This window comes from Callithrix jacchus, chromosome 3, assembly GCF_049354715.1.
Source record: "Callithrix jacchus isolate 240 chromosome 3, calJac240_pri, whole genome shotgun sequence".
In the NCBI taxonomy this organism is placed as follows: domain Eukaryota; kingdom Metazoa; phylum Chordata; class Mammalia; order Primates; family Cebidae; genus Callithrix; species Callithrix jacchus.
In genome coordinates this window covers 152,655,641-152,682,390 of record NC_133504.1, presented here as the reverse complement: position 1 = coordinate 152,682,390, position 26,750 = coordinate 152,655,641, and the positions used below count along the sequence as shown (strand labels likewise).

Here is a 26,750-nt window from a genome sequence, read left to right as displayed (position 1 = left end):
TCCTGCCTCAGCCTCCAGAGTAGCTGGGATTACAGGTGCGTGCCACCACACCCGGCTAATATTTTGTATTTTTAGTAGAGACAGAGTTTCATCATGTTAGCCAGGATGGTCTCGATCTCCTGACCTCATTATCTGCCTACCTCAGCCTCCCAAAGAGCTGGGATTACAGGCACAAGCCACCATACCTGGTCAGCCGATCTCTCTCTCTCTCTCTCTCTCTCTCTCTGATAGGAAACAGGAAGAAAAAAAGGGAAGGGAACATGAATTAATATAAAGTCAGATAAAAATGGAAAAAATAACCCAATATACCTCAAAAGGGCTATTTTTCTATGAAGCTCAACAAGATCACAATATACACAGTAATATTAGCACTTACTGAACTTATTGGGTAAATCTGCCAAGACAACAACCCATAGAGATGGGTATTAACATTCCCATTTTTCAGATGAGAAAACTGAAATGGAAAAAGGTAAAAATAACTTATCCAAAGAACCACAGTTTGTGAATGGAGATTTAAACCCAGGATTATATCTAAACTTTTCAACTCTTAAACCTAGTATCCCATCTCGTAGATAAAATCACTAAGTAATCTGTCAAGTCTTATAAAGATCTTCCTGTTTCCTTACCAGGAAATTTTCATGAGCTATAAAGTGCCTCAAAGCTGCAGAAAAAGCAAAGGGATGTGAATAACCTATAAACTGCAGGCTCATCCCTGGAATAAGTAAGAGAAGCTTATAATCCTATTTTCAGCTTAATGAATAGAAAATAAATCGAAGCATCCAAAGAAAATGAAGGCAAGCAAGAAATAACATTAAGGAAGGAAGCGATAGGCTTAAGGGCAAAAAAAAAAAAAAAGATGACGATGATGATGAAAACACCACAAGATGCTGTTTTGTGAGTACTGGAGAAACAATGCTTTTGAGAAAACATCAAGGATGAAAAACAAGGCCGCTGGAGGTGATTCAGACACCAGTAATGCAGTGAACCAGAGCCCCGGGCAAGCTGGCTGGGTGGGGGTTTCACAGGTGCTGCCGGCCTGGACAGGGAAGACAAGGGCCTGGGATTATTAGGCCTTGGAGAGGAAATGACGGATGCCCATAGCTTATGAAGTGATTAGTCAGAGTGCTTGAGGAACACCACGTGCATTCCCATTTCCCTCCCTGCAAATGCTAGGACATGACCAGAGATTCCTTAACAGAGATGACTTTTTAAACATTAGATAAACCAGACACAGGGAAATTTTCTCTCCAGAATACACTCTAGTCAGCAGTTAGGATGACAGAGAAGACTTCAGGGAGCTTAAGATTACGGCAGAAATAACCAGCAGTTAGGAGACCCAGGTTCAAGATACTCCACCACTAATGCCCTGGGCTTGGCTACCTTCGGCAAATCCCTCAGTGACTCAGGCCATCAGCATCCAAAGGAAGGGTGAGACACAATGACCTTGAAGAGGCTTTGTTTGGTGACTAACTCCTTTCCCAGGTTACCCTGGTCTCCCTCTCCCACTCTTTCATCTCACACTGCAGTGAGCTCTCCAATATACTTCTAGCTCAAAGAGAGGGAGGAAGGAAGGAAGATACTAAGGATGACAAATGGGCTTAAACTTCAACATGCCTTACAAGAACTGAAAATCCAAAATATAAATCAAACTAATAAAGCCATTGAAAATGATATCTACCATTTATTTAACTATTACTATGTGCCAAACACTGTCCTAAGCACCTTGCCTGCATTAGCTCACTTATTCCTTATGACAACCCTCTAAGGAAGGGTATAGGTAAGTAACTTGTCCAAGTGACACAGCTTGTAGTTAAGCTGAGGTGTGAATGTGGCCTCCCAAGCTTGACCTCTTAATCATTATACCCACAGCATTAACTTTGGGGATAAGACTACCCCAGCTAATTATAATATAATGCTTCTTTGCTTTAGAATGAAATTATACCAATTCAAACTGACACAGCGTGTATTATAGAAATGCTTCAGCTGTGATCCTTTTCCCCAGGGGGGGAAAAAAAAGGTGATGAGTTTGGAACTGTGATTTGGTGAAACCATGATTTTCATAGACACTGCTCATTGATTCTGGAATCTCCGAGTCTAAGACCAAAATCTCTCTCAAAAGTATAGCATTCAGCCGGCTGTCGTGGCCCATCCCTGTATTCTCAGAACTTTGGGAGGCCAAGGTGAAATAATTTGTTGAGCCCAGGAGTTCGAGACCAGCCTGGGCAAGATAGCAAAACTCTTCTCTACACAAAATTTTAAAATAAGCCAGGTGGAGTAGCAGGCACCTGCAGTGCCAGCTACCCAGGAGGCTGATACAGGAGGACTGTTTGAGCTCAGGAATTGGAGGCAGCTATGAGCTAAAATCGCACCACTGCACTCCAGCCTGGTCAACAAAGCAAGACCCCACTCCTACAAAAAATAAAAATAAAAAGTAAAGTACAACATTCCAGACAACCAGGGAGAATGAGGACCCCACCCAGTCAACTTCTTATTTACTCAGGAGAGTAGGTAAGGCCCAGAAATGTTGAAAGAGTGGCTCCAAGGCACACAGGTAATTAGAGAGAAAGCCAGAGTTAGAATGTGGGCCTCCCAAATTCCAGTTTAAAGTTCTTTCAATTCTTTAAAAACAAAACCCTTGTCTCCTATCCCATATTTTTGTCTTATTACTATAGAAACTTTCAAACACATACAAAAGTAGAAAGAATGAATGAACCCCCATTCAGGCATCATCCAACTTCAGTGATTATTAACTCAAGGCAAAACTTACTTTATTTCCACATCTATCTACTCTCCCACCTCATCACCACTGGTTGTTTTTGAAGTAAATTCCAGCCATCACATATCCTTTCATCCACAAATGTTTCAGCATATATCTCTTAAAAAGATAAAGTTTAAGAGACACTCTGAAGCATAACCACAATAGTATTAACACATCTATAAAAATTAACAAGAATTTCTTAACATCAAGTATCTGATCAATGTTCAAATTTCCCCAACTGTCTTTTTTGTTTTTTACAAATTGTTGAATCAGAATCTATCTATGTATAGCCAGTCTATACATAGTAACTGGTTAGGGTATTTCTTAAATTTCTTTTAATCTCTGGGTCTCCTATTCATCTCTCTGTCTCCCCTTTTTCAAACAATTTATTCATTGACAACATCAGATCAATTGTCCCATGGGGTTTCTCAGAGTCTGGATTTTGCTTTCTTTTTATCTCCCCATAATGCTCTTCATTGTACCCTGTGCATAAAGGAAGTGAGCTTAGACTCACCCATATGTCTTCTTTCTTTCTCTGTCTCTTTCACCATCTACACACATACACATATACATGTTCATCATAAAATAATATAAGAGAACAGGCTAGGCACAGTGGCTCAGGCCTGTAATCCTGGTACTTTGGGAGACTGTGACAAGAAGACTGCTTGAGCCCCAGAGTTTGAGACTAGCGTGGGCAAAACACAGACCACATCTCTATAAAAATATAAACAATATTAGCAGGGCATGGTAGCACACACTTGCGGTCCTAGCTACTCCGGAGGCTGAGGTTGGGGGATGGTTTGCTAGAGCCCAGAAGGTTGAGGCTACCATGAGGTCTCATCATGCCACTTCACTCTAGCCTAGGCAACAGAGTGAGACTGTTAAAATAAATAATAAATTTTATTTAATTGTTGATTCAATTCAACAAATACTACTGAGTATCAATAAGGGCAAGGTGTGTGGAATAACAAGGTGTCTAAGAAATGATCCTTATCTCTGGGAAGACACAATCTAACAAAGTTGATAACTCTATAGTTAATTCAAGGAAGACAGTGAGAACTATTTAAGAGCACTCCAGAAGAATTTCCAGGATGAGGTGGGACCTAGGCTAGACTTTGAAAAAGACAGTTTGGGTCCAGCTGGAGCAACATGCAATGTGACATAGAAGACAGCTTGGGTAATGGCAACAAAGCAGGGTTGATTCTGGCATATTTTAAACTGACAGCAGCACAGGTGAGTAAAAGATTTGGAGGGAAAAGAGTATGGTAATGACAGACTGCTATATTTGCTGAGAGATTTGAGAATCATCACACATTTTTGAATAGGGAATAGCCCTGGATCTGTATTCTAAAGCATTAGTGAGTATATCAGAAGTAAGGATTCCAGTTTGGATTTCAATAATCCAACTGATGGGTCCCTGCAGGAGGTCAATGGGAATGACCAAAGAGAGAGGGAAGTGACATGGTTTGTCAACTGAATACCTGGGGCCAGGAGGCAGGGGGAGTAAAAGAAAATAAAAGCTGATTTTCAACTTTCAGAGAAAGAAGGTTTTCTCAAGAAAAAGAAAAATTATTTCTATAGTACCTCAAGACAATATATACACCTTTCAGATCATAAACAAATGTCAGTCAAAACTTCTTGTCAACAGTGGTAATGGGCATCCTAGACATCTTGACTTTAAGATCCTAAGAAACACTGGACCAATCTACTTTCTTCAATATAGTCATAAATCTTATTTTGATTTTTCTGAGGCCCTCCATACTCTGGAGATGTGAGTCTAAGGCAAATGTGTGTTTTCTACATTAATTCTATTTTTTAGAAAATGAGAAAGAAAAAGAAATTCAAGCCTACAAATTTTGAGATCACCTTTAAACTCAAAAACCTCAATTAACATACTTCTATAGCTCTGTATTCAACCTACGTGAAATATAAATGTTCTCTAATGTTCAAAAACAAGGAACACAGACAGAAGGAAATTAATTATAAAGAAAAGTCTATAAGCTCTAGAAAGGCTGAGTTCCCTCAAACAAAATGCTTGGGACCAGAAGAGTTTCAAATTTTATGTTTGGAAACATTTGTATACACATAAGGAGATCTCTTGAAGATGGGGCCCAGGTCTATACATGAAATCCATGTTTCATATACAACTTATACACATAGTCTAAAGGTAATTTTATACAATATTTTTAATAATTTTGTGCATGAAACCAAGTTTTGACTTTGGTTTGACCACAACCCGTCACATGAGGTCAGGTGTGAAATTTCCCTCTTGTGGTATCACACTGGCACCTAAAAAGTTTTGGATTTTTGGAGCACTTCAGATTTTCACATTAGGGGTACTCACCTTGTACACTGAGATAAAATGCAAGTAGTGTTCACATTACAATCTCTGACTCTACAACCAATTTTGAAAATATATACAAGGCAGGGCGCCTGCCTGTAATCCCAGCACTTTGGGAGGTCAAGGCAGGCACGGGGTCAGGAGATCAAGACCTAGCTAACATGGTGAAACCCCATTACTACTAAAAATACAAAACATTAGCCAGCCGTGGTGGCATGTGCCGTTAGTCCCAGGTCCTCAGGAGGCTGAGGCAGGAGAATTGCTTTAACCCGGGGGGCGGAGGTTGCAGTGAGCCAAGATCGTGCCACTGCACTACAACCTGATGACAGAGCAAGACTCCATCTCAAGAAAAGAAAAGAAAATATACACAAATAATGATCAGTAGTTTAGGACTACAAATTTTCAAGACACTGACACAGGACACAAAAGAAGGCTCCTTTGATTTAGAGGAGATCCCTAGATACATATTTCCCTTTCATCTAACTAAGCGACCACAATAGTTTCCCTTGGTACTGGACAGCAGAAACTCAATTAAGTTTTTAATAGATATTTGCTGTGATAAGTCCCTTTAAAAAAAAACAAAAACAAAAAATCTTAGATAGATTGTCTGAAAAAGTGAAGTAATACCACTTCTCCTTAAATGTTAACCTTTAAATAACTACAACAGCTAGTTTGTCCTCTGGACTTAAAACTCTACATCACACTAGCTTTAATATACAAAGAGTAAATTCCTGATGTTCTAAGAACCAACAGAAGGTTATGACTTAAGAGGTTGATTATTTTAATTTATAAATATTCCTAAGTGATCTTTTAAACCTGGCTGTTTTTTAGAGGGCTAGACTAACTCCAGGTGTTAAGTACATATTAAAATGAACATAGAGTCTATCTTCAGAGTGGAATTCTGGATTCCATTTTCATTTTTAGCTTTTATTTTACAAAGGACTTTAAGTGAGATATTTTCCCTTTAGCTCCATTTGCAGAGAGATTCACCATCAGAGCAATAAACCATTTCCCAAAGCCGAGAACTTCTAACACTTCCCTCACAAAAATATTGATTATTTTGTATTTTATGTGACCCTTTGAGATGTCTGCAAGACACCCATGTGAGAGAGACAGTTTGAATCCAAAGAACTCCAGTGCCATTTTTAGTGGTGTATTGTCAAGCAAGTCACTTAACTGTTTCCTCACTGCAAAGAAGGTCATAAGAGTACCCATCTTTCAAGGATGCCACAAGGACTGTCTTGGCTTCTCTGATCCTCCAACACAAACTGGGCATCCTACCATCCAATGTTATTCTCACACCAACTACCCAGAAGGAGTCAGAGGCCACAGGTGTAAGGGCTCAGTCCCGCAAGACTGCTCTCACACAGGGGCCAGTCATAAGTACTATATATCTAGGTTACCCGTGTAACTGAGTATCCCAATATTTCTCTGAAATAGTTTATTTTTCTCTCTCTTCTTTTCTCCTTCCGTTTACTCACTTCCTACCTAGCTCTTTAGAAATGCAATTACAGCCTTCTACCTCATCTTTACCAGATACTCCCTACAGCAAGTTCATCTAACTACGTGCTTAGAAATTCCAGAGTGGAACTATCACCCACCAGAAGGCTTCTTCAATAGACTGACGTCAATTTATAGCCCAAGGTATGCCCGCTATGAAACTCTCTTCCACCTGGGGAGTTTTCAGCCACTTTTACAACACAGTTCAGTCCATGAAGGTACCAGCAGTCGTCACCAGCTTGATTGCCCAGCAGATAAGACACTGAAGAAGGAAAATAAACTCCCCCGACTTGCTCGCTTCCTCCCCTGCAAGTCATTCATGCCAGCATGTCAGTACTCTTTTAAAAGTACCCACTCTCTGCTCTGAAAGAGAAGCAGTACTCGTGAAACAGGAAGCCTGTACTTCTTCCACTAAGCTAGCTTTGGAATAAAAAGTCACTTTCAGCCAGGCATGGTGGCTCAAGCCTGTAATCCGAACACTCTGGGAGGTTGAGGCGGAAGATCACTTGAGTTCAGGAATTCTAAACCAACCTGGATTTATATTCTATAGGCAACAAAATGGATCTGGATTCTATGGGCAACAAAATGGATCTGGATCTATGGGCAACATAATGAGACCTCATCTTCATAAAAAAAATCAAAAAATTAGCCAGGCATAGTGGCATGTACCTGTAGTCCCAGCTACTCAGGAGGCTGAGGTGGGAGGATCACTTGAGTCCTGGAGGTGGGAGAATCACTAGAGTCCCAGAGGGGGAGGCTACGTTGAGCCAAGATTGCACCACTGCATTCCAGCTGTGGCAACAGAACAAGACTGTTTTAAAAAAAAAGAAAATCCAGGTGCGGTGGCTCAGTGGCTCACAACTGTAATCCCAGCATTTTGGGAGGTCAAGGTGAGCAGATCATTTAAGGTCAAGAGTTTGAGACCAGCCTGACCAACACAGTGAAACCTTGTCTCTACTAAAAATATAAAAAATTAGCCAGGTATGGTGGCACATGCTTGTAATCTCAGCTATTTGGGAGGCTGAGGCAGGAGAATCGCTTGAACCCAGGAGGCAGAGGTTGCAGTGAGCCAGGATCACACCACTGCACTCCAGCTTGAGCAAAAAAAACAAGGAACTGTTTTATACCAGACCTTGCTCTTGTTAACTAGACTTTGCAAGTAGTGGGCGACTGACCTGCATTTTAGGGTTACACCCACACTTCTGTCTTGGCTACAAACTTGGGGGTTCCCATATAAGCCCTCCTAGGTTCAATAATTCACTAGATTGGCTTATAGAACCCCGGAAGGCACTTATGTTTATTTGTATATACATAAAGGTTTAGCAAAAAGGATACAACTTATGAACAGCTAAATGGAAAGGATGCACCAGAAAAGAGGTGGGGGCAGGTGCACAGTTTCCAAGCCCTCTTGGAGCATGCCACCCTCCCAGCACCTCCATGTGCTCACCAACCCAGAAGCTCGCCAACCTTATTGTCTGCTATGGGGAGGCTCCATTATGTAGGCATGATCAGTTAAATACTGAATCCCTCTCATCTCCCTGCAGGTCTGGAATGGGGCAGAAAGTTCTAACCCTCTAGACATGCTTTGGACATGACCAGGCTCAACCTGAAGATATCTACCCATAGCAACCCCCAAGAGTGAATGATTAGCACGTGAAAGATACTCTTACCACTCAGGGGACTCCAAGCATTTTAGGAGCTCTGTGACAGGAACCTGGGACAAAAACCAAATGCTTTTTTTAAAATTCTATCACAGACTAAAGGTAAAGTGCAATGCACCATACAAGTGGTGCCTATGGTATTTTTATCAATCTAAAAGAGTAGTGAGTAATGCAAGTGCCTCCTCAGCATTGTATGGAAGTCATATGGACTCAGTGAAACACCAGTCCCCATCCCTAGGGCCATATTTTTTCAAAAATGGACAAACCCTCTGGTCTCAGTGACCAGCTATGAGCTGGTCCTAGTATGAGGCTCAATGCTTAGGAACAACACTGAGGAAAATTCTTTCCCTAGATGAGAACAAAGACACACGTCATTCTGGAAACTACTGGCAGTCATCTTGCCACAACGAGGACAGCCGCACTGAATCCAGTTAGCAGAAGTCCTCTAAAGTGAGAGGTTTCAGGTTCAGGTTCTGTGATATACCCATGGGCCCACTTTACCTTGTTTTCTGCACAAGTGCTAGGTGAGTGCCATCAGACCAAAACCTAACACATTTTTGAGTTGAAATATGAAACACTGATCTAAAAATGCCGCTTAGTCGGAGGATGAAGTGAAAATGTGTGAGGTGGCAGCAGCGTGTGCTCCCGCCAAACTGGGAATGTGAATGTTTAGAAATATTGGCAGCAATTGACAGAATGATTTTGTCTGAAGTCAACAGTTTTTTATATTTTATTATTATTTTTGGAGACGGGAGTCTCACTCTGTCACCCACGCTGGGGTGCAAGTGGTGATCCTCCTGCCTCAGCCTCCTGAGTAGCTAGAATTACAGGTGCCCAGCAAAGTCAACAACTTAAAACAATGGGCTTATATTTGTCTTTTATAATTTTGTTTCCATATGAATTCATTTGTATTTTACAAAAATATTGGTCTGCAATGGTAAAGAAATTTTAAAAAGAAACAGTTCCATTCCTCAGACAGCTTGAGAACTGGCCTAAAGATCTACAGAGAAATAGAACCACGGCCCTGATCAAACCTAAGCCTAACTCTTAATCTCTGCTCTTTAGTTATGTAGCCTATAGATAACCTTGACTGCCTGACCCTGGCTGAGTGAAATTTTCTGTGATTTACAAAAGAAAGTTTGCCACCTAATACAGGAAATGAACTGCCAGACCAAAGAAAGATATGGAAGAGGACAGAGAGGGAGGAAAAGCAAGGAAGAGTACTGAGAGGGAGGTAAAAGCACAGCACAGGCAAAGGTATAGAGAATTCCAAACATAACCTAAAACTACTCAAGGAGAGACTGAAGAGGAAAAAATCCACTCAAAGAGGCACAGTCAGATAAAGGCTTTTTCACATCTCTGCAATTAAATGGCCACCTGGAAGGCTTTCCTTCCTTTAAACAATGAACCCATGCAAACATTTCTTTGTTCCACCCATTTCAGCAACTGCCAATTTTGAGCCAGATGAATTATCCTCAAGCAAATGTCACACACAGTGGGTAGTGATTTCATTTTCCTAAATGGTTGTCAAAGCTTTGCATACTAAAGCTTCCAAAAAGGAGAACTGGAAAAATGACAATTTAGAGGTGGGAAAGAAACATGAGTTATTTCAAAGCAGCAGCCTGCGATATGGTAAAATCATTCTTCTAAAATGCCTCCATCGAATATTTTCCAAACTGTAATCATTTCAACTGCTGGCTTTCACTGTATTTATGCTAAAATGGAGCTGACTTATTTTTATAGTATTTTACCAGAGTAAAGAGCCAAAAACGAATAGGGGGAAAAAAAGGAAAGAAAATATTACTGTAGGTTTTAAGAAGACAAGATCCAGAAACAGGAAGAGTTAGGAAAGGATGAAAAATGAACTTTGTGAAGAAAAACGCTGACTACTTTCATGTCTATTAATCTAAGAAAATCCTAAAACAGAATGAGGTTACTCTAAATTAAAAATCTGCATATAATACTTACAGTGAGTAGACCATGATGGGGAATATCCTGTATAAATAATCAGTTCAAGGCCAGGGAACTCCCAAGTCTTACCAAGATGTCATAGCCTCTGCTGAGTAAGGTGTTAAAATGGGTAAAGTTATCCAAAGGTTTCCTAACTGGAGTCCAGGGACATTTTCCCCAGTGTCTGTCTGAGATTTAGAAACTATTTCTTTTTTTCTTTTTATGATGATTTTAAAAATTAATATATAATAATGTAGGCATATCCTAGGCCATCCAGAAAGCAACCTTATTATAGCTATGTAATCTCAATTCCCATATTTGCATTAATAATTCAGTGGCACCAAGATCACTTAAAATAAGAGCAACTTTCATTTCATGTGTCTCAAGCTATGATGCCCCTAATCAACACTGGCTCAGGTTTCAGCAACCTGAGCCTAGTAAACTATATCACATTCATTTGGAAGGAAGAACAAGTAAATGATGGTTACAAACAAATAAGGGTGATATCCTCTGAGATGCACACATCACTTCGATGATATTCTCAACAAAAATGCCTTTTATTCAGTCATGAGGACACAACCAAAAAATTCAAACTGAGGGGCATTCTAAAATACAAAATAGCTGTCCCTTACTTTTTAGAAATGTCAAGGTTATGAAAGACTAAAGAAACAACCAAATGCAATATCTAATCCTGGACTGGATCCCAGACCAGAAAAAGAACTTTAATGGGACCTTAACTGGCAAAATTTGTATAAGGTCTATAGATGATAGTATTCTACCAAAGTTAATTTCCTGATTTTGGTAACTGTACAATGATTATACAAGATACTAACATTTAAGAAATCTGGGTGAAGAATACAAGGAATTCTTTGTACTATTTTTGCTACCTTTTCAAAAGCCTGGTATTATTTCAAAGTTAAAAAGTATAAAAAAGTTAAAGTAAGGGTCTGGATCAATAAAAAGGAGGCCTAAATAACTAGAATGTATTAATCTGTACAATGTCTAACAACGTCCAGTGACTCCAGTATCCAGTCCCCTTGGCAGGTCTGCAGGGACAGCCCTTAAGGAGATCTAACCAACTTGCCTTGTCAGTTTCTCCTTTGTCTTCTGTGTAGGCTTGCCTCCAGAATTCCTGTCTAGACCCCCTCCCAGCTCTTGTTTTTACTCAGCATTAACCACCTGGCACTTAAGTTACATGAGTTTCTTGTGATTTGGGTTAACAAGAATCTGCTCCCCAGAGTTCAGTCACTTTACTCATGTGCTGAGAAAATAGCTGATTTCCAGATTATCATAGCTGAGAGCCAGCCCCCGGACTACCGTAGTAACTACTTGTCCAGCAGTCCCTGCCCAAGGACCATTCTGCAGCCTGCAACACCTGCAAAGGTAAACAGGCAGCTCTAACAATAATAGCAACAAAAATATAGTCTTCTGTAAAGCAGGAAAGGTGTCAGAAGCCAACTTTGAACCTTGTTGAATAAACAGAATTTTGGAAGACAAAATAGGGCCAAGAGCCAAACTTATGCCCAGCTCAGCAAAGGTCTAGTGAGTAACCATTTGATAAGGCTCCATGAAGACTTACCTGTATCCACTGGGACCCAGAATAAGTCTTATAATTTAATACATCTATCCATGTCTTCACTTAAAACCCTTTAATAGGGCTGGGTGTGATGGCTCACGCCTGTAATCCCAGCACATTGGGAGGCCAAGGTGTGACAGAATTGCCTGAAGTTAGAGTTCAAGACCAGCCTGGTCAACATGGTGAAACCCAGTTTCTACCAAAAGTAGCAAAAAACTTAGCTGGGCATGGTGGCGGGCACCTGTAATCCCATCTACTTGAGAGGCTAGGGCAGGAGAATCACTTGAACCCAGGAGGTGGAGGTTGCAGTGAGCCAAGATTGTAGAGAACCTGGGTGACAGAGCAAGATTCTATCCCCCGCAAAAAAATCCTTTAAAGTTTTTAGTTTTCTATGACCTCTAAAACAAAGACCAAAATCCTGCTCACTGCCTGATGCCTGGCCCCTGCCTGCTGCTCCATACCTCATCCAGCATCCCCCACCCCAGGCACACTCCAGTCCTGGAGCCAGCCTCCATCATCACTTCAAGGGCTTAGCGCAAACTGTACCCTCGTTTACACTGTCATCTCACCCCCATCCACTAATCCGCTACACATACACTTTGGCCTACCTAACTTCCACTTATCAAGATCTATTCAGGTTTTGGCTTAAATATCACTTAAACTGGAAAGGCTTCTCTCACCAACCTTGGGGACTAGATTAGCACCCTTTATGTTCTCAAAGCACTCTATAATTTCTCTTCCTAGAACTTACCACCATTTCAAATGATTATTTGTAAAGGCTCTTGGTCTCCCCAACTAGGTTAAGAGCATCCAGAGGGCAGGGACTAAGTGTGGTTTTATAAGCTCTCATAACCCAATGCCTAGTACTTTGCACTTCACACAATGAGAGTGGACCCTGCCCACATCCTCAACTTGAAATGAAATTCATATGCTAGAAATAGCATGAACATTGTAACTACTGAGTAACACTCAAGTAAGAGCTACTAAAATTATGTAAAAATGGGTTCCCGCTGAATATGCCTGAAATTTACCACTGCTTTTTCATTCCACCCGATGGAGGGGGAAAAAGCCAGCCAGGCAAAAGATGCCAAGCTGTCATTTTTTCAAGCATACTTTTTGACTGTCAAATCAGCTCATTTTAGGATATTGAAAAACTTCTAATGGCAAGGTAAGACATCAAGAAAGGAAATGCTTCTAAAATTAACACACTATACTTTTTTTACTCTGAAACAAATCTATACTCATCATCAGTACATTTTCACTTCCCTCTGCAGCCTCACTGTCACCTTCTCTTTCAAAATCCTGGTTATTACTACTACAAGGATATTCAGACCCTTTCTCAAACACCAAAGATTCTACTAACTTCCATGGGAATAAATGTCAACTATGGCTAAAATGTCATTTGCTTAAAAAACATGAAAAACTCGCTTTTATCTCAGCTATGAACTAATAAAAGCAAGCTAAATTACAGCTGTCCTAAGTTGTCCCTGTTCACAGAAGGATTACCATTTAAAATCATAAGTTAGCAGATAAAAGTGGAGGACTGAAATACCCAAACTGATATTTTCAGGGTGTGTTACACTGGACTAGCAGCTAAATTCTCCTGGACCCAGGCAATATTCTCAAGCAAAGGATGAAGGAACCAAATACTGAGATTTCTTCAGAGATAACAAGGCAGATTCCTATTGGCCAGGGGAGAAACTTGAGAATTCAAGAGTGCGTTGATTCTTAGGTAGAAAACTATACTTCAGAGAAGTACCTGGCTGTAGAAAGTGTCTCCACAGAAATGGCTACATTCTAGGTGCACGTTAACAACATTTCGGTCCACAGCAGGTTGCATATACAACAGTGGTCCCATTGGATTACACTACTGTATTTCTACCATACCTTTTGTATGTTTAGATATTTTTAGATACACAAATACTTACCATTATGTTACAATTGCCTATAGAATTCAATAGAGTAACATGCTGTACAGGTGCATGTACCTAGGAGCAATAGGCCATACCAGATAGCCTAGGTGTGTAAGCCTAGGCTATACCACCCAGGCTTGTGTAAGTACACTCTACAATGTTCACACAACTATGAAATCACTTAACATGTTTCTCAGAAGGTATCCCGATCATTAAGCAATGCATGACTGTGTAAGTATTATATGCCACAATACCTAGAAGCTACATGGAAACCCCACTGGGTAATTCAAAGATGGACAAGAACATGATTGCTTTAAAAACGTGAAAAAATGGCTTCTATCTCAGCTATGAACAAAAGCAAGATAAATCACAACTATCCTGAGTCCCTGTTCATAGAAGGATTCTCACTTAAAATCATGTTAGTTAATGGATAACAATGGACTGAAACATCCAAGCTGATCATTTCTTCAGGGTATGTTAAACTGTAATAGAAGATATATTCTCCTGGGCCCAGGCAATATATCAGCCAGAAGACAAAGGAACCAAATACTGAGATTTCTTAAGAGATAACTAGACAGACTCCTATTGGCCTCACAATCATGGAATTAATATAATACATATGAGTATGCACACATACATATCTGATAGTCTGGTTCCTAACCTTTTTTAAGTCGGAGAATCAAGAAAGCTATGAATCTCCTCCCCAGAAACAAATAATGTTTATGCAAGAGAGGCTTTCTTAACTGATCTTGTCTTAACCACCCTGCCAAATTAACCAGCACATCCTACATCAGTACATGACTGAAGTGTGAGCACACCAGCAGCTCACAACTAGTAGGAGACGCTACTTGAGCACAGGACTACTCAATGTGTGGTCTAGGTGGGTGCTAGTCTGCCAACTGTTTATTACCAGTTGCCCTTAAGATAAGTACAGAAATGGTGAGTAGGCATTTAGAAACAGACGGAACCTTCAGACATGGTTGCATCATCTAAGTAGCTGACTTGCTTCACTGACCAACCCCAGTGTTGCTGGTCTTGTAAGGTACACGTGGCACCAGCTGCCTACTAGTCAAGATCTGAAGAACTATGTGACCACAAGTGACAGTTTAAGGTTAGTCAGTTAACTGTAGTACAAAAGTATTAAAATCAGGAGTCCATTTCTTACACTAAAAGTTCATTTAAATTTAACCAGGAATTTACAGGATACATTGTTGGAACTGGCTACTGAAGAAGGACTGAAGATGAATTTTGACATGATAGCATCACTTATATCACTCACTTTGGAGTAAAATTTAAAAATGAATATCCTGAGCTTTCCAGAATTGCTTTAAAATGTCTTTTTTCATCCATTCTTATTTACATCCCTCTATAAGATCAGTTCCTCTACCATGAGTATTATTTAAGCAAAACCAGAAATAGTTTGGATAGACATTACTTTAGCCCCAAAACAAGCTTGTCACTAACCCACATAGTTAGACAGGTTAACAAGCAAGATGTGAATTTATTTGTGACATTAAAACTCCTAAATACTGACATACATGAAGTTTGGTCAAAGTATATATAGAGGAATTTAATATGAAGAATCATTATTTCACTTATAACTTTTTGAGTAGTTATAAATGGAATAAAAAATAACAAGAGTTAATAGTGATTATGAATTGCCAAGACATGTACACTTTCAAAGAACATGTACACATTTAGAAATTTTTCCCTGTATTGTTTTTTCCAACTACATCTATTAAAATGTAACTTTATTTCTGTTGTTTTTAAAAATAAATTTAAAAATTAAGGCTTGTATTTTGTTCTCTTTTTTTTAAGTAAAAGTACAGGTCCACAACAGATTGGAAATAAAAAAGACTAGATTTTCACCATATATAGATTAAAAAGCAGTGAGCTGCTCCACCAATCAAGCTGTATCATTCCCTACAGTCAGATACGTTTATTCCTACTTATGCCAGTCGTTCTTACAATTTAATTTATAAACACATAATAAACTGTATATAAATACACAATATTTTTATTCAGAGAAATTACTGTTTCTGTGAAAATGAAGTTGAATGTTTGAATGATTTGGAATCATTCAATAATAGTGAAACACTAAAATAAATGCCACAATATTAGATGTAAGGAAGAAAACAGCAAAAAGACTGGAAGGCAAATCACAAAAATCTAGGATTCTGTACTCAAGATATTCACAAATATTTTAAAGTTCTTACTTTAAGGCAACCCAAACTGAAAACTGTGTAGCCCATGCACCACAGGTGAAGTTTATGTGCAAAACCAACACAGAAGCCACTTATCAGGACTTGGCCCCCGTATCAGAAATTAGCAAATATGTGTGAAATAAAATGTTTAAGACACAAATGTAACATTTTTCACATTTCTCCATCTTTAACTAACTAACTAGCTGCTGGTCATCATATTCCTAGATGAGACAGCCTGCACTCTAAACACAAAACTCTGTACATAATATTTAAGAGATTCTGGTCCCCTGGTTCTATTACTGAAATATAACCAAATGGTAATAAAACATGGACAAAATAAAAACAAAAAGACACACCAATTACAGGAAGCATAAAGAGTCCAAAAAGAGACTCTAACCAAATAAAGAAAATGAAACCATTTATAAAATTGCAACCTTATTGTCTCTTTCCTAGTAACATTGTATCTACACCCAATTCCCACAGAGAATGTATTTTTGAGCAGTTTACACCATTAACCGAATTAAACCAGAGCCCTTAGGGAACAAAGTGGGTTACACTAGACTTTCCACTTCTTCCCCCTCCCACCCTTCTTGGCCCTCACCCTGCAGAGCCCAAAGGACAAAAAACAAAAGCAGATTCAATAAGTAACATATAAAAAGTCCTTTATGAGACACTGCAAAACATTTTCTCTTACTATCACTATTAAAAAATGTCAGTAATTCTGGGCCATAAACCAAAGTAATCCAAAACTATGGGTTTCGTTCGATTCTGAAGTCCAACATTTTGTAGCTTATCTACACTAGTCCATAGTTTAAGGTCAAAGTTTTAATTTAGTGTTAAGAAAAAGAACCAAAACAAATGAAAAGTATAGTTGTGCGATGAAGGAAAATAACATGAGACAGTTCATTTCATAAAGGATTTGCCGTTGACAGAAACTAAAATTATAAGAAAAAAAAATTCAATATCTTATTAACACCTAGATTGAAATAATCTGAACACAAACTCATTTTGAAAACAGCCAGAGCATGCCTTACACCTCTACTTCACAGCATTAGGACTTAGCTGAATTAATGCAAAATTTCACTGTCAACTATATTACACAATGCAACAGAATAGAAATAGTGTACAAAAAAAAAAGCATAAAAATGAGCAATGTCTAAATAGGCCATGGGGGAACTGGGCTGATGTTCTGGGTCCTGCTCTTTGGGTCTAGCTCTGCCAATAATTAACACCATGAAAAGTGGTTGGCTGCCTTCATTTTGGGGTTCCTATCTGTGAATTCAGAGGGTCAGTTTAAGTACACACCACCGACGCTATCCGCTCTAAGACTCTTCTGCCCTAGAACTAAAATGCAGTTGGTACAGAATTGAAGCTTTTCTGGGCAGTGAAAGGAGGCAAACATGATCTACCACCGTAAAGAGATTTGGACACTCACTGACTTAGCTGATAGTTATTCTGGTAATAAAACAAAGGGGGAAATGGGTAGCTATGCCACTCTGAAAGCAGCATCAAGAACTACCAAGCTTGATGGTAGTTCATTCTTCATTGTAAAATGCAAACCGTAATCTGGCTTTAAAATAAATTTTGTTCTTAATTTTGTAATTAACAAAAATATTTATTTTAAAAATCAGGAGGAATGAAATATATTGAAACAAAGAAATGCACAGTGGTTATTTAAAGGTTACCTTACCTTAGTTCACACAATATTAAATTCTTTGTTTTATGAAGAGATGATAATGCAGCGATGAACACACACCTGGTCTGGGTGCAAGTTCCACCTACTAGCTGCATAGCCTGGCAAGTTTCAGTTTCCTTGTCTGTAAAATGAGGATAATATGGTTGAATAACGTGGTCTCAAGAGTGGTTGTTGGGAGTTAATATGAGTTAATACAGGGTAAGTATTCCTTAATCCCAAATGCTTGGGACCACCAGAAGTGTTTCAAGTTTTAGATTTTTTTGTATTTGAGAATATTTGCATTATAACCAGTTAAGCATCTATAATCCAAAAATCTGAAATGTTCCAATGAGCCTCTCCTTTGAACATCATGTCAGCGCTCAAGAAGTTTCAGATTTTGGAGCACTTTGGATTTCAGATTTTCATATTATAGATGCTCAACCTGTATATATGAAGCACTAAATACAGGGTCCCACATGCAAAAGAACCTATGTAAGTGTTTACTAATATTTTATGCTGAACAACTTCATGTTTAACTACAAATAGATGTTCACTAATATGCCAAATGCAAACCATATGAATATCAAAACTCCAGAAAACCTCACCCACATGTATCAGTATTAAACTAAACATCAAGACAATTTCGAGAGAAAATACACACACACACACACACACACACAGAGAGTATGGTAACTTTTTGATTCTTCCAGATGCCAATCCTTTGTCAATCTATCCTACTACTAAAGATCTCTAAAATCTCTACACACATTTACAGAATAAACCACAAAGTCACACAGACTAGAATGAGCCTCTGGTATCCTGTACTTCAAAGTACTTATCACAGTATGTAATTCTCTATTTGAGTGACTCTTGTTTGATTAATATCTTTCTCACCCACTAGAACAAAAGCCAGGAGATAAGGTGTGTGCTTTACCCTCCACTGTATTGCTACCATCTATCACAGTGCATGGCCCGGGGCAGGTGCTCAGTAAATACTTGTTGGATGAACCTCATCTTCCATCAAGGCTCACATCACCGTCTAATATGGATGACCCTTCAGGGTTTGCAAAACACTCTCAAATAAATTTTCTCATCTGACCTTCATAGTAAGCTTTTGGGGAAGCCAGGGCAGATGAGAAAACCAAGGCCCAAAAGTTCACTGAGTCACCCAAGACCACATTCTTAACAAGTGGCAAAGATCCAAGTGTGTTAACTCCTAGTCTGAGGTTCCTTCCAGAACATTCTGCTGCCTGGGTTAAATCCAATACAAATACTTGGGCTGTAGCCTTGCCTTGTACTTTTTTGCCTCTACAGTTTTTACTCCTCCCTTCTAGCCACCCAGAACTGTCTCCTACCTCTTTCCCACTTTTCATTCATTAAATAAACATTTATTAATGTGTTCGATGGTCAAACTCTCCTTCTTCCTTCAGGGTCCACGGATGTGTTGTATGTGTGACATCTATTGCACAGACATCCATTTATTCAATCAACAAAAAGTCTTCTGTTGTACAGACATGTATTTGTACTTTCAATACAATGATGAACACTTGCTAAGTGTCATACAGTGTGAGGTTCCACTGTGGAGAACTGTTTTTTTTTGTTTGTTTGTTTTGTTTTTTTTGAGACAGAGTTTCGCTCTTGTTACCCAGGCTGGAGTGCAATGGCACGATCTTGGCTCACCACAACCTCCGCCTCCTGGGTTCAGGCAATCCTCCTGCCTCAGCCTCCCGAGTAGCTGGGATTACAGGCACATGCTACCATGCCCGGCTAATTTTTTGTATTTTTAGTAGAGACAGGGTTTCACCATGTTGACCAGGATGGTCTCAATCTCTTGACCTTGTGGTCCACCTGCCTCGCCTCCCAAAGTGCTGGGATTACAGGCGTGAGCCACCGCGCCCGGCGAGAACTGTGTTCTAATGTTCTGAGAAACTACTGAAGTTTCTCAGCGAGAATAACAATGTAAATTACCTGTTTTAAAACAGTACAACTGCTGCCATTTACACAGCCTGAGATATCCCGGGTACCTCAATTGAGAAATAAAGCAAACACTAATACCCACCAAAACAACATAGATCACATCAACATATATATCAATTTAAAAATATATACAAATTTGATTCATCTGCCATCATGTAAAAAACATATTCATACAACATCCATAGAAAAAGTATCCCCGGGTCTACTCTACTAAAACAGCTCTTATCTATCAGGCCTGTTAAATAGTTAACAGCCCTTTTCAACCCTGTCAGCTCAAAAGAACACACATTAAAATCGAAACAACAGATCTGGGAATCTCACGCTTCTAGATTACCAGCCCAGGACCGCAACTCTAAATACAACAGCAATAAACCTGCAATAATCCTCATGAAATATAGTATCAATTAAATGTTGGTGCAAGAAATGTAATGCAGAATTGCTGCCGTATTAACACTCCCTGAAGATAAATCACTAAAGACTTTAAGCAAGTGAAAGTCGATTCTGTGAATATTTAACACAGCTGGCTTTATTTAAAAATTCCCAAAACAGACACACACTGGCATAAAGAACTACAAAGGGTTAATAACACTAGATTATATATGAATTCAAAAGTAAGGAAGACAGCTGCCTGGGAATCTTCCTTATTTTAGAAATGATAATATTTTAAAACCTCAGTGGAAAGCAAACAAAATGGTACTTGATAATACGCTAACTCATTGGAGAATTTAATAGAAACAATATCCAACTAATCCTCCTTTTTCTTTCATACTTAAATTTCAATGCTGAATTTAAGAGACCAATATCAGATAAGACGAAAAGGGAAAGTACATGAAAAAAAACAGCTCTCAGAATAGACAGAAACCTGAGAAATCATGTCTCTGTGGGCAAAGGTTTGGGTTGGTGAAGAACATCCATTGGTATAAGGCAGCATGCCTGACCCCTTCCTCACTGTCTCTTACAGGGACACAGATGCTTTTAAATACCATGCTCCTATGGATCCTGAATGAATCTAAGTAACCCTCATGAAGGTGGGGTTATGTGTGCTTGATTCAGGGTCCTTAAGAGTATATGAGGCTGGACACAGTGGCTCATGTCAGTAACCCCAGCCTCATGGGAGGGGGAGGCGGGAGGACGACTTGAGGCTAGAAGTTCAAGATCAGCCTGGAAAACTTAGCTAGACCCTGTTTCTTAAAAAAAAAAAAAATACCCAGTCATAGTGGTGGTACATGCATGTAGTCCCAGCTACTTGGGGGAGGTGGGAGTGAGGCCAGAGGATCACTTGAGCCCAGGAGGTGGAGGCTGCAGCGAGCTATGATCGCACCACTGCACTTCAACCTGGATGACAGAATAAGACCCTGTCTCTAAAACAAAAATAAAAATTACTAAACAGTAAATTTGCCCACATGTTTTCTTATGTCTTCCAGTGGACCAGAAAGACCTCCCACCTTCAAGAACTCCTAATCACTTCACCTTGATTGTCTACAAGGGAGTGATTTACAAATGCTACACCATGACCACCCTAAAGAGGCCTCATTAGGAAAAGTTTCTCTTGTATTAAATCCAAAGCTCTTTTCATTGGATAGTTTAATTCCACTTCCTTCCTTTTTTCCCCTCTGTGAACTCAGTGGAAAAGAATGAACCTCTCAAAGAAGTCCCTTTCACCTCAAAAAAAAAAAAAATCACATTTGGTCAGATGAATTCTATGAAGTAATAGAACAGGTGCTCTTTTCAAAAGAACAAGGACATCAGTGATCAAATTTAATCCAATCAATTACATTTAAAAAATCATTTTAAGAGCTAACATGGCCTTGTAGAAACTAAGCATTTAATATCTCCTTTGATTATGAAATTGCACAGGTCTTCCTGAAAGCTTAAGTTCACACCTTCACCCACATTCAATTCCAACAGGCATAGAGTGTTTCCTAAACTGTTTCACCAAGCCATTGTGAGGTGCTAGGGAACTTGACAAGGCAAGGTTACATCTCAAGGGCCCTTTTGTTTCACTCTATTCTTTCGGTTGCCCTTTTGGGTCTTCTGCTCCCTTACCTTGGATAATGAGAGAAGATGAAACTCAAGTGTGTTAATTATACTTTGCTTATAACTCTTGATTTTAAGGTATGTGAAAGAGGAAAATAAAATGTGGTTAAAATTGTTTTTGGATGTAAATTATCCCAAGAGCTAATTATGTATAATTTCTTCATTTTCTTTATTTATGCAAGTGAATCCCAGATAAACATCCTTTTAGGTCAAATATTTCTTCCCTTATGACTTCATGACTAATCCTATGTAAGCCTAACATGCTGTTACTCACCACCCCACCCCAAGAACTCAGTATTAATATACTATCCTGTTAGGAGAACAGGAGCTAAAACTTGTTTGAAAGGGACTAACATAACATCCTTTGGCATGAAGTCATCTTTACCATCTTTACTGTGCAGAGTTAAGGTTAAATAACCTTGTAACATAAAAAGGAGGACTGAGAAATACTGAACTTCCCTTCTATGAAGGTTATATAAAGATCTTTCCATCTCTAGCATCCTAGTGACTCTGCATGTCCAGGATGAACATGGGAGAGACATTTGTAAAATCAAGGGCTGTCTATATTTAGTCTCAATCTCTCTCCTCCCATTGAGCTCACTCCAATCAGGCTTTGATTCCTACCATTCTATCAAAACTGCCTGTCAAGATCACCAATGACCTCCACGTTGCCAAAGCCAACAGTCAATTTGAACCTTCATTCTACTGAATGATTACTCTAACTGGAAACATTCAGTAGCTGCCTTCTTGGTGATCTCTCCAAGGTAATTTTGGTTAACCTCATGTCTTCAAATACCTTCTACATATTCATGATTTACAAATCATATCTCTGGTATTGGTGGTATAGTGGTGAGTATAGCTGCCTTTCAAATGACATTTCCAGCTGAAACTTCTTTGAACTCTGGATTCCAGAATCTCTCATATATCCAACTGCCTATTCAATATCATCACATGAATATCTATATTAATCTGTTTTCATGCTGCTATAAAGAACTGTCTGAGACTGGACAATTTATAAAGGAAAGAGGTTTAAGTGACTCACAGATAAGCATGTCTGGGAGGCCTCAGGAGAGTTACAAATGATGACAGAAGGTCAAGGGGAAGCAAGGCTCCTTCCTGACAAGACAGGAGGACGAAGAGCCAAGCCAACAAAAAAGAGCCCCTTATAAAACCATCAGATATTGTGAGAACTCACTCATTACCATGAGAGCAGCATGGAGGAATCATCCCCTGACATGTGGGGATTACAGTTCAAAATGAGATTTGGGGTGGGGGACACAAAGCCTAGCCATATCAGTGTCTAAGAGGCATCATTAACTTAAGTCCTAAATCAAACTCCTAATGTTACCTCCAAATTGGCTTCTCCCAAGACCTTGCCCATCTCAGTAAATAGCAACTCCATTCTTCTAGTTGCCCAGGAGAGCCATCCTTGTCTATGCTTGTATTCTCTCTCTCTCTCAGTCCATATCTAATTTATAAGGAAATCCTATCAGCTCCACCTTATATCTAGAACCTGTCCACACCACCACCCTCTCTAGCAACCCAGCCCAGCAATCACCATGTCTTGCCTAGCTCTTCACAATGGCTCTGCTTCCTCCTTTCATCCTATTCTCCACAAAACAGTGATCCATTATAAACTTAGGTTGGATCGTATTATCCTGCTGCTCAAAACCCACTGATGGCTTCCCACCTGTTCTAGGTTGAACTGTGTCCCTCAAAAATTCACACACTATACTCTTAACCTCCAGTATCACAGAATGTGACCATATTCAGAAATAATGTCATTGCAGATGTAGTTAGTTAAGATGAGGTCATTTAGGTGGACCCCCAATTCCAGTATGAATGATGTCCTTATAAAAAGAGAAAATTTGGACATAGAGACACATACATAGGGAGACCACCATATAAAGATTAAGGCAGGGATCTATAAGCCAAGGAATGCCACATATTGCCAGAAAACCACCAAGTGCTAGGAAAGAGGGATGGAACAGATTCTCTCTCTCATGATCTTCAGAAGGAACCAACTCTACCAATAACCTGAGTCAGGCTTCCAGCCTCCAGAACTGTAAAACAATAATTTCTGTTGTTTAAGCCCATTGTCCCCAACCTTTTTGGCACCAAACCTTTTCGGTTTCATGGAAGACAATTTTTCTATAGATTTGGGGAGTTGCCGGCAGGGCTGGGGGGGAGGATTTCATAAAAATTCAAGGGCATTACACTTATTGTGAGCTTTACTTCTACTGTTATTACATTGTAATATATAATTAAATAATTATATAATTCACCATAATGTAGAATCAGTGGCAGCCCTGAGCTTTCCTGCAACTAGACGGTCCCATCTAGGGGTGATGGAGACAGTGACACATCATCAGGCATTAGATTCTCATAAATAGTGTACAACCTAGATCCCCCACATGTGCAATTCACAATAGGGTTCGTGCTCCTTTGAGAATCTAAAGCCACCACTGTTCTAACAGGGAGCAGAGCTCAGGCAGCAATGAGAGCAATAGGGAGCAGCTGTAAATAGAGATGAAGCTTCATTCGCTGGCCCGCCACTCACCTCCCGCTGTGGCCCAGTTCCTAACAGGCCACAGACCAGTATCCCTGGCTGAGGGTTGGGGACCCCTGGTTTAAGCCATCCAGTTTATAGTAGTTTGGTACAGCAGCCCTAGCAAACTAATATACCCCCTCATAAAGGATAAAAGGCAATGGCCAAAAGACCCTACATGCTCACACCCTAGCTCACACACTGGCCCCCTTATTGTTCCTCCCAACAGGCCAGGCTCCCTTCTAGCCTTTGCTCTAGCTCTTCCCTGGGCTTAGACCAGTCTGTCCCAGAGCCCTTAATTCCTTTAGATCTCTGTTTAAATCACTCCTTAAGGCCTTTTCCTCCCTCCAACACTGTCTGTCCTCCTCATCCACTGTTTTTCTCCATTATGTGTCACCACCAGGTACTTTAAGTACTTATTGTGGCAGATTGGGAGATGCACTGTTAGATCCCCCAATCAAGAAAGAACTTGCTGAGCAGCTGCAGGTAAACAGCATCCAGGAGTCAGCTCCTTAGAGTGAGCCTTGGCTACAGAGCACAGCCTCACCTCCCTGAGGTCACACTCTTCCCAAAAGGGGAGTCCACACCTCAGAGTGGGACCCTCTGAGAAGAGACACTCACTGCAGAGCTCTCTGGAGGGTTGGCAGAGACTCTACTCTGTCAAACCTGCATCACAGCTCAGCTTCTTCCTCTGCGCAATCCTGCTTCCACCTCCTGTTCAGAGGATTTGATCCCAAATAAACATCCTCCTTCCTAAACTCAATTTCAGTGTCTGCCTTTGGAGAATCTAACCTGAGACACTTACCTATCTCCCTGTACTACAGTGTAATCTTACTGAGGCAGGGACTTTGTTTCATTGTATCCCCAAAGCCTAAAATGGCACCTCGTAGGAAAGGAGAAATGATTGGAAATACACGGATGGAGGAAGCAGAGAGGAATGAAGAAAAGGCAATGAGTATCTGGACAGATGACTGGCCCCTGGATACACCAAAAGCATCTTAATATGGTTATTATGTATAACAAAGCAAAAGGAATACACAGCATTACAATGAGACTGTGTGAGATTTCTAATGTGCACACTGCTGTTGATTTTACAGAATTTGAAATATAATGTGTACTAAGTTCCTAAAGTTCACTTCTTCTCTTGACGCCTATGACCTTTTCCCCTAAGATTTCAAGTTTCACAATCACAAGATCTACTACCAAGAGGGTTTCAGGACCATAACCTTTAAGGTAGGGAATATAATGTACAGTAACTGTGTACACCTTTATGTTAATTCAATTGCTGTGTGACACCTTTATGTTAATTCCTAACTCCCATTTCAAAGAAACTCTGCTCTGCTTGTTATCATTACAAATAGTTTATTATAGCTTTTCTTCTTTTTTTTTTTTTTTTTGGTAAGACGGAGTTTCGCTCTTGTTACCCAGGCTGAAGTGCAATGGCGCGATCTCGACTCACTGCAACCTCTGCCTCCTAGGTTCAAGCAATTCTCCTGCCTCAGCCTCCCAAGTAGCTGGGACTACAGGCGTGCTCCACCATGCCCAGCTAATTTTTGTATTTTTGGTAGAGACGGGGTTTCACCATGCTGACCAGGATGGTCTCGATCTTTTGACCTCGTGATCCACCCGCCTCGGCCTCCCAAAGTGCTGGGATTACAGGCGTGAGCCACCGCACCCGGCTGGCTTTTCTTCTTTATTGACTGTGTCAAATAGTATTTTTTTCATTCAAAACAGTATTTTTTTTTCTTTCTCAGAAAATTGTCCTTCACTTTATTGTAACACTTTAATTGCATTTGGCTCTGGAAAGTGATTTAAAATAGATTTTCCATGAAGTATAGACCCAAATTAAGCTGATTTCTATCTGGTCACGTACCTCATGCCAATTCAATCAGAATGTGTTAGGTCTGACTATAAAGTAATAAAGCTGAGGAGCGTTGTGTGTGTTTGGCTTAGAATCACTTTCATTTCTGTACATAGCATTGCATGATGAAATTCCAAGTGAAAAATGTAAAGTCATGTTTAATACCAAAAACATCCCCAACAAAAACAACAAATCACCCCCACGCTAGAGCTACTATACTGGTCTGTAACTACTCTACCACACTCTGAGGCAAACTGATTCACAACAGTGTCTGTGTGTTTATAGCACAAGAATGTCTTACATAGATGTACCTAAAATATTTTATAACCATAAATATGAATAACAGAGTCTTTCTAGTCAGACCTATCTAATTTCATCAGCCTTCTGAAATTACATCTTTCACTAAAGCAGCCTCAAGGTACAAATGCAATAAGATCACATTAATTAAGACACATAAAACCATCCAGGAGTAGCAAATAGTATATACTATGTTTTTTCAAAAAGCAGAAACTGAACTAAAAATAGTAATCACTATTTTTGCCAGCTTAAAAAGCTGGATCTTACCTAGTGCCTGAAGCTACAATTCTATTACTACACAAGGTAGGATAATAATTAGCACGTTATTCATTTGTCTGGTATGCACCTAGCTTTGCAGGGCTGTGTATGTATGCTCACTTTGCAGCTAAGACCTTCAGTTCTCGGCTACTTGTTTGCCATTAAGCAGATTCCAAGAAGTTCCAAAATACAAT

The 26,750-nt window shown here is 39.7% G+C and overlaps 1 protein-coding gene across 41 annotated transcripts in view; it reads right to left on the bottom strand.

Moving 5' to 3' along the window:
• The window catches only part of APBB2 (amyloid beta precursor protein binding family B member 2), a 476,200-nt gene that overhangs the window by 364,446 nt on the left and 85,004 nt on the right, over positions 1-26,750 (bottom strand). For 7 of the 41 annotated variants that reach the window (XM_078367305.1, XM_078367298.1, XM_078367311.1 and 4 more), the window contains exon 2: positions 17,594-17,720. The exons of the other annotated variants lie outside the window; for them this stretch is intronic. The gene's annotated coding sequence lies outside the window, so the exon portion shown is untranslated. The remainder of the gene's footprint in view (positions 1-17,593; positions 17,721-26,750) is intronic. 41 annotated transcript variants of the gene reach the window in all.